Below are 9901 nucleotides of genomic sequence, written 5' to 3'. Positions count from 1 at the left end.
TTTAATTTTCAAAAGTAAAGTAAGCTATGTACTGTAATGGCTTTTGGCCAAAAGCAATAACATTCTGACATAAAGCAAACCAAGAACAAGGACAATGTCATTCGAGGAATGAGAGTTTAACCTGGATAAGGAAGATTTAAGAGAGGACATGATCCCTATCTTTAGATGTTTGGAGAGCTTGTGTGTGTAACAGGGAATAGACTTTTATTTTATTTGGCCTTGACCGACCTAACTAGGTTGAAATAACAGAGGAATAGATTTTGACTCATTAAAGGGAAGAAATTTCTAACAATTATGATCATTAAAAATGTAATCATTCACATTAATAACTTTTTACTGGAGTTGCCCTGAGAGATGAAGGATACATCGCCCTTTTTTGCTGTATCTACAGCAAAAAATCCTTCAGGTATTTGCCTCAAATGGTGACAATATTAGTCTCAATAAACGTGAATGTCTGAGCTACCATAAAACTGTTAATAAACGTAGAACTTTAATTACAGGAGCTTCTGAAAAGTGCTACATCATACAAGCAAGACTAACTTTTCACTCAAATTCTGAGAGGCAAAAGTTACCTGAGTTGTACCGTCATTCCAAGCTCCTATCCACCCAAGATTTGGTAACCTTTTCAGCTCTTCCCAAGGCCCCTATCCCATGTCTCATTTACAAAGGTTTATAGACTCACCTTACCATCATCTAATCCTTCATAAACAAGCAGTAAAAAAATGAGTTAAGTTTTCTTTCTCCCAGGGTTGGTGATAGAGAACTCAGTTAAATTTTAAACTTTGGATATGCAGATGGAGATGACTGCAAAACTGAAATGTGTTACCTCAAAAGAGTGTTGGAATGTATGTCCAGGGGCTGTTTTGCAATGAGGTCTTGCCTGTTGGTTGGTTAGCTCTAGGAGTTTGATTACTCCCTTTAAAGGAGAAAATCTGACTTAAGGTACTACCAAAGTACTAATCTTTTTGATTCCTGAAAATGTCTTTCTCACTCCTGTCATTCCTTTGTGGATTGACATGATATTTTCTGTTTACATAGATGAGATCTTTTGAATTTATAGAAATTCATACTTGAAAACTTCTGTGATAAAGAACAAATATATTTGCATATTCAAACATAAACTGACATGGCCTTGACTCTGTTTTTGTTCTATTTACTGCAGAAGTCATCACTCTAATGTTTTTCTTAAGGAAGGTGTATAAGTCCTCAAGATGGGAAATAACAACACAAACAGTACAAGAGCAAACTGCACTGATCTTCAAATGCCATTTCAGGACTCCCTCTATGCAACCACCTATATCCTGATATTCATACCTGGTCTTGTGGCCAACAGTGCAGCCTTGTGGGTCCTGTGCCGCTTCATCAGCAAGAAAAATAAAGCCATCATTTTTATGATCAACCTCTCTGTGGCTGACCTGGCTCATGTGCTGTCATTACCCCTCCGGATTTATTATTACATCAATCACCACTGGCCTTTCCAGAGGGCCCTTTGTCTGTTGTGCTTCTACCTGAAGTATCTCAACATGTATGCCAGCATTTTCTTCCTGACGTGCATCAGCCTGCAGAGGTGCTTCTTTCTCCTCAAGCCATTCAGGGCCAGAAACTGGAAGCGTAGGTATGATGTGGGCATCAGTGCTGCCATCTGGGTCATCGTGGGGACTGCCTGTTTGCCACTTCCCATCCTGAGGAGTGCGAACTTAGCCAAGAACACCAAATTCTGCTTTGCTGATCTAGGGATTCACAACATTAGCATGGCTTCTTCCATTGGTATGGTAACTGCAGCTGAACTTGGAGGGTTTGTATTGCCTGTTATAATTATAACTTATTGCACCTGGAAAACAAGAAAATCTTTACAGGAATTCCAAGTTCCCCCTCAGAATACAAAAGAAAGGAAAAAAGCTTTGAGGATGGTCCTGATGTGTGCAGTGGTGTTCATTGTGTGTTTCACTCCTTACCATCTCAACTTCCCATTCTTTATGATGGTGAAGCAACATGTTTTTTCAAATTGTTCCTTCATTAAGAGCACTCTATGTTTCCACATCATTTCCCTGTGTCTTGCAAATCTGAATTGTTGTCTTGATCCAGTCGTATATTATTTTATGACTTCAGAATTTCGTGATCAATTTTCAGAACATGGAGGCTCGGTTCTTCAGTCATGTGTGAGATGCAAGGACAATGCTTTGGAAATTCGTCAAAGGGAGGAGGATCTTCAAACTATCTCACTTGAATGTTTGGATGATTCCAAGACAATGTAATCAAACAATCAGTTAGGGTCACCTATATGCTCTAGCAATTTAAGTATATCATTGTGAAGATTTTTCTTAAAAATGGTGTTTGAGTGTCTTCATAAAACATGGCACCCTTACCTACATCCTCAAAATGATCCTTCTGAAGTAATTATTCATGCCTATATTATCTGTCTAAATGAAAACATTTTGTTCTATGGACCTTGTGAGAAAATCTTTCTTTACACAAATTGATGAGCAGCTGAATAAGTTGCATACTTGTTTCTCAGCAATGGGTCCAATTTATTCACCTTCTCTTGAGAGAAACAAAATATAAGTTGAAAACAAGTGAATATGAGTTAATTATTCAAACTTTGAAAAGTATACATGAGAACAATATGGCCTTAACTTTTTTTTTTTTAGGAATAATACACTACTTGAGCAAGGTAGATGGAAGAGGAAAAGCTTTTTGATATTAGTATTAATTATAGGAAATAATATCCTTATAACTTGAAATATCTATGAGACTTTTTTCTCCTTGGGGAAACAAATCAGAAGCACCCCAAATATCTCAGAAGTGTCATGGGATTCACCCACAACACGTATACCTTAAACACAAAATTGTGTTTTAATACATTTTGCAAACTTGAGTTTTTAGGTTTAAAATAAAGGTTCTTTTCTTGAATATCTGCTGAGTGCATGTAATGTGATGCATGTTTTTATATACTGGCACTAATTCAGAAAATATTTTATTATATTTGTTAATTAAAACTATCTGTACCATTTTCTATCTAGATTGATTATTCCATACACAACCTCAGTCACAACTTTACTTAATACATTTGTTTAAACTAATGAGTTAATGAAGAATCCCAGGCATTTGTACAGTTTTTTTGACTGTTAAAATCTGTTTGGACCCCATTCTTCACAGATAAAGATATATTGATGACTTGAATATTATCCTAAACACAGAATGAAAATTTGCCATTAAAAACTCTATTTACATCATTTTATAATATAAATTATTTCCACTGGAAAATTAACAAACAAAATCTATACCTTGGTTTTCATTAAAATGGCATTTTAAAAAGCAATTGATGCCTAGTGTGGTGGTGCACACCTGTAATGCCAGTGGCTAGGGAGGCTAAGGCATAAAGACCACGACTTCAAAGTTAGCCTCATCAACTTAGTGAGGCCTTGTCTCTAAATAAAATATAAAAATGGTCTGGGGATGTGGCTCAGTGGTTAAGTACCCATGAGTTCAATCCCTGGTACCAAAACTAACTAACTAACTAACTAAATAATAGTTGTTGGTCTTATAATATTATAAAGCATTTTTGGTTTTGCCTTTATAAGACTGGAAATTCACATGATGTTTTATTTGTGCAAATTGTTTGTAATGATAGCTTATCCAAACAAAACAGCTCATATTTACAACAGGGCATGAAAATAAGGTAAAACCTAGGTTTTCTGAAATCTGCAAAAGATCTGTATTTTGGACAGTTGTACTCTGTAGAAATGATCATGTAGCTCTCTAAATACCTAAACATTTAAAACATCATGTTAGTTGCAAATATATCTAAAATACAATTTTTCTTATGGGTGAAGCAGTTTGTGTCAACCAAAGGAACGTGGTATATGAAAGAAGCACTAATTCAGATTCATAGGATAAGTATTCCAATTTAGTTTGGCCACTTTAAGCTATGTGATTTGGGGCAAGTTAATTCTCTTTAGGTTTCAGTTTTATTATCTGTACATAATGGCAGCTGCACTAGATGTGACTGGTGTGCAGCATAATTTTTAGAAAGTGCTTAAATCACTTTATAAATGTTTGCTGTTATTGTCAGTAGTATTATTATTGTTATTTAAGAAAGGTTATTACTTAATGCATGTTTTCAGGATCACTGAGGGTCATTATTACAAACATCAGTATTGTATGGTATATGTTTCTTTGCTCAGGGTTATTAAAACCACTAGCTTTGTTTTCACCTACATTAGAATGGCCCCATTTTTTCATTTCTTATTCTTTTTGATTATGTCTATAATACTTATATCTCTACCTTTTCCAGCTATCAGTTCTCACTTATCATTGTCAGTAGGCCTGTCTTAAGCAGTCCCTATCATTTTGATTAGGTCTTTCTAATCTTTTGTGGGTTTGAAAATGCACTACCAAGTTAGTTAAAATAGAGCTTTGACTTACCAAAAATGAGTAAAAGCCTGCTTGTTTTATTTTATTTGGATAGGATGTGTGTTGAAAAGGGAAACTCTCCTATGGAACAAAATGTATGGGTTTTAGTTTATGGACTTTATGACATCTATTTTGGCAATTCAGGACTATTTTGCTTCCTTCCTGGCTCTGTCAGCTGTGTTTAGATAGGTGAGGCTGCCAGATATTTGAGCTCTGGATCTCCAACATATGACTAGCTATTTTTGACACCTAGAGTTTCTTGGAATATAAATATTGCCATATACATGTGATTAAGTTTCCAAAATCATTACTTGTTTCATCAAAAAAAATAGTATATTCAAAACTACTTAATTGCTTTAAGTGAAGTTATTTTCTATTTTCCATAATGCTCTTAAGAAAACACATGCTCACTCTGGCCATTGCTTCCTTCCTCTTTAAGGGCACTTTGTAGAAATTCCCCCATGTATTTCAAGTCCTATTTGAGAAAAAATAATCAATTTTTGGAAATTGTCCTGTTTTATCATGAATAATGAACAATATCCATTAAGTTTGGAGAAGCACAACAAACTACATTAACAACTCTCTCATATCTATCAGAATTCTCAAATTTACTCTTGCTTTTAGAAGAGGGGATATAATTTTGATCCAATATTTCTGGGACCAGATTAATATCCAAGACTATATCTCTATTACTTCTGGTTCCCCAAAACACTGGTGAGAAGGAGTTTTAATAATGGTATGATTGTCTTCTGCAACTGATTGATACTAGTAAGACTTAATACCCTTTCTTACCTGTGTAATCTTGAAAAAGACACTTTATGGCTTTGAAGTTGTTTTCTCATCTGTAATATGGTGATAATATCTGCCCTTTCTGCTTCACAAGACTGTTATGAAGCTCTAATAAGATATCATTAGATAAATTTTTTAAAAAATATTTTTCTTTCAAAAATTTGTAAAAATGATTATATAAACATAAGCACAAAGGGAGAGGTAGTATTAACAATGGGATCAGGGAAAGGAGATAGTTTTCTCCTTAAGTCTTTTTTTTTTTTCTCCTTAAGTCTTAACAACACAGAGGATATTAACAAAGATTTAAACAATCCATTAGCACCATGGAAATATGAAGGCTTAAAGTAGTTCCCAGGATTGGGACATCATTGGCTGAGACCATTTGAGGGTAACAGAAGGAACCATTTACTGAGGACTCTACCCTGAGTTACTTAGGTCCAGTGTTCCTGAAGTGAGAGTTATGATTAGTGTCAAGTATCTCTAAGGAATTTAAGTATCAGAGGCTGATGATAGCTTTAAGGAAACAATAAATATCCTATAATGCCTAGTCACTTTTCTCAGGGAATAAATTATATAGATGGGAAGCAATGCCTTCAGAACTTTGGGAAGGAATGAATTTGAGAGAAATATAGAGGAACTTACTATTGTAAAGAGAAGAGATGAGGGCAGGGCTATGTTACTTACTAGAGGTTTTGAGACATGGATAGATTTTCTAAGGGGCCTTTAAAGTTTCAAAGTACTTCATTCTTTTCAATATAGTCCCTTTAACTCCTGGTGTGCTTAAACACATTGGATAATGAAATATGCATAAATATAAAATATGTAAACCTCAAAGTCTCTTAAAAAATCATTGAACATGCATACTCATGGCTTTGCTCATACTCTTTCTCTGTCATCTTTATTCTTCCTCATTGTCTATCCACTGTTAGAAATCATTTAAGATTCAGTTTAAATTCTATTTCACTGTAAAACTACATCATCTCCCTTACACTATGAATTCCTTGAGGGTACTCACCATTTCTTTTACTGTGTAGCATGTTGAATTTGAACATAATTTCTTATAGGGAAAACTTCTGTAATTAGTTTGGTTAATTAAGATTTGCATATTTCTTTTTATAAGGGAAATTGAATTCTAAAATAAACTCAGAGTCTATTAGGAATGAAAATATAATTCATTCAATTCTCTCAGCACCATGAAAATGAAAGAGACTCAATACATGCCTTTTTTAGGTGTTTTAAAAGAAAATATATAGGGATTGGTTAGATATATAGAATATTATTCCCTATAGAGGTGACATTTAAAAATACCACAAAGTTTATGCACTCATTTCCTTGGCCTTTATTTACCTTGACAACCATTAGGAGCTAGGGACCTAAAAAGGGATTATTACTATGAACACCTGACATTGGAGTCACTAATTCTTGGCAGATTAGTTGAATTTGTTGAGTAAAAATAAAGCCAAAGTCTGGCTGCCTCTGTTTATTAAATAACTATTACATTAGACTCTGACTTCTGTGATTCTATAAAATATGTTTGCCATTTGTGCTTTAAAAATGTTTCTGAAAGTTTGCTTCATTTTTGCTTTGATAGTGTGGTTGTCATTATTAGCAAAGGATAATTTTTCTTTCTTTTCTAGGTAGGAAAGTAGAAGGAGTTGATATAGAATACAGTATCTCTCAAAATCAATTACTTTCTCCTTCTTTCATCTGTGTTTCCCGTTCTTTTATTTCCAGTGACTGCAATAAACTTCTGATAAAATCAGATTTGTGTGAATTCTATCCACATTGTTTATAGTACTACCTTTATGTGTATCATCATGTAGCGAGGAAGCCTGTTCCTGTTCTTGCCTTCACTCAACAACAATTCTAGTTTGCCTTTGTGAGCTCCCTCTATTTCTTTTGAGCTATTATTTCCCTTGACTGATGGTGGCTGTCTGGATATATTCTTATTGGACTTCAGTGACTTTGTCTAACCCAAAGATCAATAAAAATGTTACTCTCTTGATCATATTCAAGGCCCCAATATTTGTGAAACTCTGTTAATTGAAGAGCAATAATGGAAGAGGACAAAAAGACCACATATAGCATGGTAACAGAATGGAAGTGCTCATACAAGGAAAACTTAATATTTGTTATTGGTTAATAGTGTGGTGTCCTATAGGTAGTTGTTATTACATGGGCCTAAATGGCACTTAGTATCACCTCTCATTTCCTCACCTCAGCACAATTCCTTTGTCATCTGCTGACAATGATGAGGAGAACCCAGAATCCTTGGCATGGCATTTAATCTAACTCATCCTGTTTGACCCAGCTCTAACTTCACTCCGTTCCTCTACTCCAGTTAATTTTTTCACTCTCCCTGAGGTTTCCCATGGGCTTTTCTTTCTGTGTCTCTTTCAGGCATATACTTTCTACTATTTATCCTATTTTAATTCTGAAATCATTTAATTCCTACCTGACTTAGGAATGTAACCCAATGCCCATCACTCTCAATGTTCACTTTTTCCTCTGAGCTCCTATAGAACAAACTGTGCCACATTTATCATATTTATCATACCTATATTAGAATCTATATTAGGAAGTACTTCTAGAAATTACCAGTGCATAACAAGATATTAAGGGAGCCAATAGAGTTTGAATGTATCAAGAAAATGCTATTTGTCCACATTCAAAAATGAGAGAGTAGAGTCTGATGGAGATGAGGAGAGCTATTACCATTATATAATATTTCCTGATGTAGCCATTGTCAGATTTCTTCATTTTGGGTGAGGAAATGGAGAGAACCATAACATTATGAGAGTCACACAGTAAATGATCTTAGAGTAAGTTATGTTAGAATGAGGATTCAGAGCTTGATATACTGAACATCCTGTATACTTTCAATTACCTCATGCTGCCTTTTGAGTTATTTGTTTAATTTCATGCACTTGTTATTTTTAAGTTATTACCTAAATTATGATTTACCTCAGAGGCAGAACCTAGAGGCAGTCATTTTATCTCTATTTCTTACATCAAAGTTTAGCACAAACAATCTATAAGTAGTTCTAGATTGATGGATTCATATTGTAGGCCCTAAACAAGTTTATATATTTGCTTTATAAGTATTCATATCCTATTAATTTAAATAAAAATAAAGGTCCTTATGACAAAATGGAGTGATGACAGTGTATCTTTATCAGTATTATAAAGCAGGGGTGCCAATTATGCTTTTTGAAATCTAGAGCACATCACAGTCCCTCTCTGGGCTTTGGTTTCCTTATTTTTAAAACTATGGCAGCATAACCATGGCATTATGTCTTCCATTTCCATTTTAACATGCCAATAAAGCTAAGTTCTCATTTTTTTCTTTACTTAAAGTATCAATAGTGCAAAAAAACATGAGCAAAGTAGTAATTACCATCTTACCAAGATACAAACCCCAAATTCACATTAGATAATTTTTAGCTGAATGAAAAAAAATGGTGAATAAAACCTTATTTTGGCAAATGGGTCAATTTTGCCTTATTCTGTACTTTCATCTTCTGACATCAGGGAAATTTGTTTCTACCTTTTTTTTTTTTAGCAATGCAATTCTGAAGGAGACTGTGGGAATAATGTTGGGCAAACCTATGCTTAAATGTCAGCTCCACCATTAACTATTTAACCCTGAGTAAATTACTTGATTTCTCAAAGATTTGATTTTCTCACAGGAAATTGAAACTAAAAAGTTCTTACCTTGAAAGACTTTCATTGATACTGATGTTGAGAATCAGGACTGAGTCCTGCTTCCCTGAGATGTTGAATATTGAAACATGGGAAGTGCCAAAGCAATAGCAAAAGTTTTTATTTAAAGGATAGGAGAGAGAGAGAGAGAGAGAGAGAGAGAGAGAGAGAGAGAGAGAGAGAGAGAGAGAGAATATGACTCCCCAGCAGGAAGGGGGTTCAAGTAAAAGTTGGTGCCAAGGAAGTGAGGGTATCCTGACTCTTTTATAGATATTAAATTTCCTTTGTTCTCATGCCCCCTTCTTCCCTATTTGACCAAAAGGTGGAATGACCAAAAGGTAGAGTGGCTGGGGTTGTGGCTCAGTGGTAGAGTGCTTGCATAGCGTATGTGAGGCACTGAGTTTGATTCTCAGTATCACATATAAATAAATAAATAAATAAATGCCCATCAACGTCTAAAAATATATTTTAAAAAATGCAATTGATATTATAAAAAAATGTCAGAGTGATCCAAGGCTGAGAATTAAGCCACTCAGGTGTAAGGCAGTAAGGGAGCAGCCAAAGGGCCATTCATTAACAACTGCTTGCAGGGAGGAACAATTCCCTGAAGGCAAGTAATCTTGGCAACAGGTAAGGAGGAGGGGGACATGTTTTGGAAGTATTAGCATTTTATTTCCTTTCCAACCAACCCCCATCTTCCACATCTGACCCAGATTATTCATTACCTACACTGACTGTATTTTTTACCCCCTCATGCCTCATCATGCGGATATAGAGAAAATATACATGAAAACTCTTGCTACAGTATATGACACCTGTTAGACATACAAGACATGTAAATGATGGCAATCTTTGTCAAATGTAATTGTTATTACTAAGGAACATGACTTTTTTATTGTATTCCTGTCATGTGACTCTAATCCTGCATTGAATATATCTGTAAATAAGTTTGCAGATTGGGTGATAGGAATGGTGAAAGAATCTAGGATAACTTCCT

The 9901-nt window shown here is 34.7% G+C and overlaps 1 pseudogene; it reads left to right on the top strand.

Moving 5' to 3' along the window:
* Positions 1-1203: 1203 nt before the first annotated feature.
* LOC113197808 (putative P2Y purinoceptor 10) lies at positions 1204-2271 on the top strand (annotated as a pseudogene).
* Positions 2272-9901: the final 7630 nt, after the last annotated feature.

Source organism: Urocitellus parryii, chromosome X, assembly GCF_045843805.1.
Source record: "Urocitellus parryii isolate mUroPar1 chromosome X, mUroPar1.hap1, whole genome shotgun sequence".
NCBI classification, from domain to species: domain Eukaryota; kingdom Metazoa; phylum Chordata; class Mammalia; order Rodentia; family Sciuridae; genus Urocitellus; species Urocitellus parryii.
The sequence above is the reverse complement of the archived record's forward strand: the minus strand, read 5'-3'. Positions and strand labels throughout refer to the sequence as shown.